At 44.5% G+C, this 8,413-nt stretch overlaps 1 protein-coding gene across 1 annotated transcript in view; it reads right to left on the reverse strand.

Annotated features, from left to right (window-relative positions):
- The window catches only part of NRG3 (neuregulin 3), a 402,024-nt gene extending 393,617 nt beyond the window's left edge, over nt 1-8,407 (reverse strand). Inside the window, exon 1 of the transcript XR_004751993.1 lies at nt 7,774-8,407. The gene's annotated coding sequence lies outside the window, so the exon portion shown is untranslated. The remainder of the gene's footprint in view (nt 1-7,773) is intronic.
- Nucleotides 8,408-8,413: the final 6 nt, after the last annotated feature.

Here is an 8,413-nt window from a genome sequence, read left to right on the forward strand (position 1 = left end):
ATAATTTAACATGCTTTATACAAGTTGATTGTTTTAGTTAAAATCTTGTTTACATTTAGAAGCAGCATTGCAGGCTATATTACACGTTTTCTGCATCACACATTAGAGAAAAATCCTTGTCAGTGCAGTGAAAAGAGACCACCACAGATATTCCAAGATAATAACCTCATCTTATTTCAAATGCTCCCTTTACAAGTTCTGACATCAATGAGAATTATCAAATTCCATAAAAGAAGCACTTTGTTATTAATACTAATTTAATGGTTTGCTGTTACGCAGAGCTATAGCCCCTCTATCTGGTAACAACCAGCAATCTAGGCTTAGCTCCTACTGAACTTGTATCTTGAACTTTGAGAGTAATGATGCTGTGAAATGAAAAATATGAAGATAATGTTATTGTTTTTAAAAATCCTTATATCTTAAAATACAACTGAGCATCTCTAATGCTTCAGAAAACATTTTATATCTACATGCTTTAGAAAAAAAGTGTTGGCATATTTGTAGCTGAAGAAGTAATACAGAGAAAAACAACGATAAAAACTAGAAGTATTATTCTCCAGAATAATACAAAAATATATAAAATTCAGAGAAGGAAATCCTTTAGAAGTTAGACGCAAAAAATCCACAACCAACATGTCTCCTGACAGTCTCCAGCTAGCCAACCACAATCCCCCAGAACACAAAGATTTTACTACAGAACATATTTCAGGCAAAAATACACAGCATAATGGTGCATTTCTCATGGTAGTACTAAGCACACACATGCACAAAGCAAAAAAGAAAACACATCAATGGAAGTTCAACTCTAATAGGCACATTTAAATAACGCTGACAACCTTTAAAAAGCAGCACTTTCAAGCTGATGTACATTTATTTAAACAGGCACAGTTTGTAAGCACTGACACTGCAATCTAAGACACAGTAACAGATTTAATCACACGGATGTTCACATAAATTGACCCTGATTCTGCACATGCATAAGTCTACAAAAGGCATCACCTTGCACGCCCTCAACTGGGCCTCCATTTTTGCAAAATTGGGCCACAGAGAAATCTCATTATTAAAAAAATAAAGGCTGAGCTACTTAATACAGCATAACTTCTACACAGAGTATTACTAATATACATTTTCCTCAATTCTTTGCTAGCAAAGTAACAAAATGCCTCAGTGAAAGGTCTTTGCTAAATATCCATTCAGTTTTCTGCAAAGAGCACCTACCTTATTGCCAACATAAGTGCATTACCTATGTGCATCTACCCTGGGAATGTAACACACAGGCTGGGGATGGGGTTAAGATGGGACACAGCCATCAGTCTCTTGGAATTGCTAAGGGATTAACTCTAATTTAGAAAGGAAAAGCCAAACCATAGGTCAAAAAAGGAGCAAACAAAAAGGAGATGTTACAGCAAAAAGAGGAAACTGTGCAAGTTGTTGGGCTTTTTTTTTTTTTTTTTTTCTCTCCCAGGGACTATAACAGGAATTTCTTGTGCTATCTCAGACCAAAGTTTCACCTCATCTTCTTTCCCAGTGATGCTCTCATTCAGAGCTACTGCAGCAAGATTTGAATGGTGAGCCTCTTCCATTCTACTTAAGCTTTCCCTTTAGTTCTTGCAAAAATGCAAAATTCAGCTTACTTTTAAGAAAAAGTATAAATAAGTTTGGACTTAAAAAGCTCTGTTCTGATCTATTCTAATTTGTTGCTAAACCAATTATTTTTGAAGCTGAATAGTCTCCTGCAGTCATCACACCTCCATCGTGAAAGTCATAAAACCCTCCTGTTTACATGCTGCAAGAGAAACAGCTTTGGAAATTCTGATTTGAAAATACTACACTGGGGGACAGAACACTTGGAGGAGTCAGAAAGGATGGAATACTGGAAAAAATTGTAGTAGACTTTACTCATCTACATTTTTAAATATTACCTAAGTACTTGTAGTTTCAAAAACAAGCATCTACATATTTACCAATAAGCATTTTGTAAATGTATTTTCCCTGATATCACCAAATTTCACGCAGAACAGTTGATCTAATTTAGTCTTTTTTCCTATTGAACAGAAATTGAAATTTAAAAATGCAGTCTATTTTAATTTTCCTTATGGCCACTTTATTCCTTTTCCCCTCTTGAACGTATTTTACTCAAAGGGCTGAGGAAAACTGTTTGAGAAAAAGTAAAAAAAAACAAACAAACAAACAAAAAAAAACTCAGAAACTCTTGCCCACCTATGTGTGATTCCCTCCCCTGCCTCTTACCTAGAACTCCATTTGAACACTCATTCGCTTTTCTGCTCTGGTCAGAAGTGCCCTGCTTGGCAAGCCTGGCTGATCCGCCCTCGCAGGCGGCCACTTTCCTCCACTGAAGATGTACTTTACCCAGTGGAGTGGCTTGAGAGTAGGTATGAAGGGGAAGGGAGAAGTATGAAAGCAGGTTTAAGAGATGTCCGCCTTGGAAATTAGTTCTGAGCAATGAGAAAGCACAGTCACGATTGTGATCCGGAGCACAGCCTCCTTGTTAGAGGACGCTTCTAACCCTCGCCATATCGATCCAACAGCTAAGTCCTTTGGAGTAAGAAATTATCTCCATAGCCCAAAGTATCTTGTTGCCTTTTGTCCACATTTGTAAGGAAGAAAACATACCTATGCTTAATAATAACAGTGACAGCAAATCCCTGCCAGACAGCAGAACCTCAAAGAGACTTTCAAGTGAAAAAGATGCACCTGAATTTGGCTTTCAGTCCACTTAGCTACCATGAAGCCTCCTAAGATTACCAAACACACTTCGACTTCAGTGCAGTTTCTTCACTGACCCACGCTGCAAGGCCAAGCACCACTACCAAAGCTGAGACCAAGCCAGCAGTCACTACGGTCCATGAGGTCCAGATCCTCCTTAAATGCAGGGAATGAGCAAATGTACAAATGTTTGCCTGTATTCCCTGCATGCCTGCAGTGAAAATGGAGTATTGCAAACTTGTTCAAGCCACAACAAAGAATCCAAAAAAGAAATCACCTGCCTCAGGGACATACAAAACACTCTGGTTTGGGTTTATTTATTTATCTTTGTGACCAGGTCATCCCCCATGATTTTACCAGGCACATTTTCTTGTGCTGTTTGCAAACAAATCATGGGAGAAATCATCAAAATCAAACAACGGTATGCTTTAGATGCTTCCTGAAAGCCACATGAGCTCTAGAATTTAAAGACAAAGTCAGAGCCAAATCCATACGACCAATCCTTGCTGGGCTTTGCAGGAGGTTTCAAAGCAATGAGTCAGTTGATAAATGTACTGCAACACTAGACACAATACTGTAGATAGAGACAGGTCTTCTGCTTTAATTTTTAATTTCCATTTTCTGTGGGTTTAGACAAACCACTGACATTACTTTAGCATAATACTTTGCAATGAATCAATAGTTTAATTTAATAATGGTATTCTGTTGTCAACATATAATATATCACATAATGTTCTTGTATAGATGCTAAAAAAAATATGCCAAATAAAATGCAAGACTTTGCTTTTACCAGTGATCACAGCTTAAATCAATGTTATCAGAATCCTTACAGCCCCCAAAAGATTTTTCTTCAGGCTTAAAAGGCACCATGGAGTAATTTCAGCCATATTCCTTCCTCTTATCATACCAGTGCTGTGAAAGCTCTCCTAGGTCATGCTATTCCAACAAATATTTCAACAAAAGGGAAATACATCCAAACTGAATCAATGAACACTTCTGTGAGCGTAACTTTTACTTAAACATTACACTTCCTTACGAGTTTAGTGATAATTGTGCTAGTTCCTAGCTATAAAGGGCATTATAAACGGAAAACGAAATTAAGCCCAATATCTTTCCCCTTAATTGAACAGATGAAGCAAGTTTTAGCCATAAAATAGGAAAAATAAAATTATAATTACTTCCACTTCAGTGGTATGACTACAATTCTCTATTTATTAATTTTTATCTTGGCAGTACTGCTGACAAGTATTTAAGATGGGAAACACAAACCTAATCACGTCTGTGGTACGTTGACTCATGGTAATGTGAATAGAAAGCAAGTGGGAATGAGGACGAGAAGCAAATGCTTTTAGAATTCCCAGTTGTTCAATATTTTTTTTGGTTCCACAGCTTTTGATGCATCACAGATTGATAAATAACTGACATATTAATCTTAGTCAACGCTAGAGGCACGTGCTTTACAGTCACGTGTGCTCTCCTCCATTCCAATGACAGCTCACGATCAGAATGTGAAGCGTTTGCAGAGACATGTCACTTGTTGGCAGAACGCTTCAGAGCTCTGGGAAGAGTAGGTCTGGTTTTACTACGGCTTGGCACCTCCCACTACACCCTCCAGTTGGTGAAAACCCCGCAGTTCCATCTAAGTGTCATCCTTAATGTGAAAAAGATATTTGAGTCAGTGCAAAATAAAACAAACAGCTTTTACCAAAATGTCAGCGCTGGTAGCAGTTCAGCTGCCAGATGCTCGTTACTTGAACCCATGCCGTGCATAACAAACAGACAGAGATATGACTAGGATAAATGACTGGACCAGAAAATCTTTAGCAGGAAATCAAAGTATACCCAGGCAGCAGCCCAGATTCAAAAAGAAGGTCGCAATTGGACTTCACCAGATGTATTGATTAAGAGCTCTGTAACATCTCTTTTCCTGGTTACTGTGCATTAGTTGAGCCCCACCTGCCTGACCTCAGTTCTCTGCATTAGCCTTTGGTCACATGAACACAACAGAAACCACGGCGCTATTTCATAGCTGAATTCACACCGGAATTCTTATAAGTACGGTATCTCAATTTAAAGATAATAACATTACTGAAGAGCCCAGAACACCATGAAAAATGCATATTGGAAAAATCAGGGCATGACTCTTTAGAAATGAAACCAATGGCTTGATAAAAATAAAACCTCACTGGTGTGTTCCAGTCAGTTAGCTGATTCTTCCAATCTACAAGCCAGGCTGTCCTTCCAAATCAATGATTGATTGTCAAGTTGAACGCTGGGTAGAAAGGCTGGTGCTGAAAAGCCACAGTCTGTGTGTGATCATGAGAAACACATGCAGGCACAAGGCACAGAGCGAGATCTGATGAGTAAGTGGCTTTTGCTTAGTCAGAACCTGAAGGATCTTCATCAAGAACTTGCAGAACAGCTAACAGATAGCTTGACTTTGAGTGAAACACAACCAAGAATTATTGTCATTATGCACACCCACAAAAAAGTGAGAGATTTCACAACATCTCCTCAGATGAATACACACACAGAGAAAAGGCTTTACCAACATCTACTTCAGGTGGGCAATCATCCGGCTTTCTGAAGACAGAACTCCTGATTTGCCTCCCATTTTCCTAAGCCACATTTTGATCCCATTTTTACATGTTAAAGCAATCAAATAAACTGCAACATGAAGCAATATAAACAACGACAGCTGCTTCTTTTCTTAAAAGCTGTGAAAGGCTAAAGAACCTACAACCCCTGCCTACATATGTGCCTTGCCAAGCCAGAGGATCACACAAGGCTGTGCTCTGTTTTGAAAGCTGGGGCATCGGATTTGTCGTGTCAGATTTGTATTCACATGATACAACAGGACCCATGACTTTCATTTCAATAGCAGCTGGAGCAATGGGCACAGAAGGATCATGCAGCGAGCCCTGGAAAAATGAGGATGCGTTTGTTTTAAAATAATTTCCTTTCTTCCTATTAGCTGTTAGTCACCACAATCAAAGTTAAGAGGCAGATGCAGATATCTGTAGGGTCACACCATGTCAGCAGTTGCTGGCAGAAAGGCTACATTTCTTCTCCCTCTCCCCTCCAGTGGATACTGCAGCCTCAGAGAATTCTACACGTATCCTCAGAGATGCTTATGTGTACCAGCAAAGTACAGCTGTAGGCTTTACAAAAATTTCCACATGCCCTACAAATTCAAATCCTGTTTTATGTAATCTATTTAATCTTCCATTAATAATAATCTCTGCTATCAATGTGCCCAAACAGGGTCAATTTCTGCTGGATTTGCACTTCTTGCACTTCATCCTATAGACCAGCTGTACTTAATGAGGGGAAACACCCTGCTGTAAAAGGTATTAGCAGTCTCCCTAAAACAAATAATAGTTATGAGACTGTGTAACTGCCAGGAACGTTTCAAGATCGTGGGCTTTTTTCTTCCTTTGTGTGCCTTGTGTGGAAGAGAGTCCTGCCAGCCGACCATTATTTATTAACCAGGATTTTATTGCCTTCTATACCTTGTAAAGAGACAGCACAGAGGGGTGGAAATTGCAGCAGATTTCTCTTACATACCCAAAAAGATACAAAGGGGAGAAAGGAAAAGATCGCAAGGGAGCGTTTAGACCCTGACAGATCCCACCCAGCCAGCCCCAGCAGCATTTCAGACGCACACATGTCACTGCAGTTGGCAACACCATGTAAGATACCTGCTTCACATAAAGCTTGTGAGCAGAGACACGGGCTGAAAATCACGCTCCCTTTGCGTGTGTTTCAAAACAGGGTTCTGTGCAGCTCTGTATACCTAGCGTGGAGCTCAGATCCACGAGATTTTCCTGCTGGTAGCATCCAACTTCCCTGGGCTGCAGCTACAGAGCAAACCGGCTCAGACACACCTGTAAGGGATGGCTCCTTCTCAATTGCCGTAGCAGACACTGGGGAAGCAAGTTACTGCCTTGTTTGCTGTTCTGATTTAGTGGTAGTTTTATTCGTAATCATTCCCAGCCATCCGCCACCTGCACACCCACCCACACATACACGTCCAATTTGCTGTTCTTCCTATTTTGTCAATTCATAAGATCAGTTCACTGTGCATATACTCTCTGTCCCGGGGTTCATCAGCAAATAGATTTAACAGACAAAATAAAGTTTAAAGGACTAGCTGACAAAATCCTCCAGTGGAAAAACCATACATTAACATGCAGAAGGGGATCCAGTAAAAGCAATCCAGAGGGTAGCGTTCAATTGAATTGACGCTCCTAGCAGAAGCGACTAAGAGTTAATGGAGGACACAGGCTCCTCATTTCCTATGCTGCATCCAAGAAAGCGCAGAAGACTATAATACAGTGTAATTGAGCATTTTACTAAACAGCACTGCACACAATTTCTTTCAGCATGGACTGCGTTCGTCCTAGATAACCTTTACAAGACGGGGGAAGTTGATGCGCCCAACCCAAACGAATTCTCAGATTTAACCCCAATCCTTCGCTTTGCGCCTTGCAATGGGAAGAGTCAGGTACCAGACATCAATCGGGGAGCTAGCCCCCTCCTCTGCTTAAAAGACATAGTCAGCTACGGGCTGAGGCTGCAGACGGCACGATACGGACAGGAGCTTCTGCGTGTTCGGGGGTGCCCCCCTCCGGGGGAGCTGGTGGGGGCCCCTTCCAACAGCCGGCCGCTGGGATGCACGACGGGAGCAAGCATCCTTCCTGGGCCAAAGGCTTGCTTTTTCTAGGGAGGCGACCGTGCGCAAAGCAGGAGAAAACCCCCTCCCCGCCAGCCCCAGCTCCCGAGGAGCTCCCTGCCCTTTGCCGGGAGCCGCCGCCCGGCAGCCCCTCCGTGCTCCCCGCATCGCCCAGGTGCCGTCCTCAGACCGGTCCGGCGGGGGTGCTTCCCCGCAAACCGCACCGAGATGGGGCACCTCTACCTCGACACCCACCACGCGAGCTGGGAACCTGCCGGGGGGGGGTCTGAGGCGGAGGGAGAGATGGGGCGCAAAGTTGGCGGCCCCTCCTAAGGCAGCCCCGAGGGCAGGGGCCGGCTGGCTGTACTTACGGGTTTTGGGGGTCGTGCTGGCCTCCGGCGTGGTGGTGGTAGACTCCTGGAAAGGAGACAGGGTCCAGGACGGCGCCGAGTCGTGGACGTAGATCTTGTAGGAGGAGGTAGCGTGTGCCGCAGTGGGCCAGGCGGGCAGCGGCGGGCTGCTGGGGGCGGCGGGCGGCGGCCGGACACCGCGGCCGGGACCAGGACCGGGACCAGGGCCGGGACCGGGGGGGCCGCTGGCCGGGGGCGCGGTGTGGGGCGCGGCGGGATGCCGGGCCGCCGTGGGCCTCGGGGCGCCCCGAGCCGGGCCGCGGGTACCGGGGGGCCGCGGGGGGGCCCGGCTCATGGTGGTGAGGCGGGGGCTGACGCGGCTGGGCGGCCGCGGCGTGGCGGCTGCGGTGGTCTCCGCGCCGCGGGGGGGGGCGGTGGGCTTGGAGAGGAAGAAGGGGTCCTGCCCCACGCCCTTGGCGTCCATCAGCTCGGTGGGGACGTACTCCTTGACGGAGCCCACCACGATCCACTTGAGCAGCATGAGGCTGAGCCCCAGCCCAATGAAGCCGATGAAGAGGGGCACGACGCACAGCCACGTCTGCTGCCGGTTCCAGACGATGCAGTCGCTGCAGCGCAGCTCCCGCGGCGGCCCCCCGGCCCC

The sequence above is a fragment of the Oxyura jamaicensis genome, chromosome 6, assembly GCF_011077185.1.
Source record: "Oxyura jamaicensis isolate SHBP4307 breed ruddy duck chromosome 6, BPBGC_Ojam_1.0, whole genome shotgun sequence".
Taxonomy (NCBI): domain Eukaryota; kingdom Metazoa; phylum Chordata; class Aves; order Anseriformes; family Anatidae; genus Oxyura; species Oxyura jamaicensis.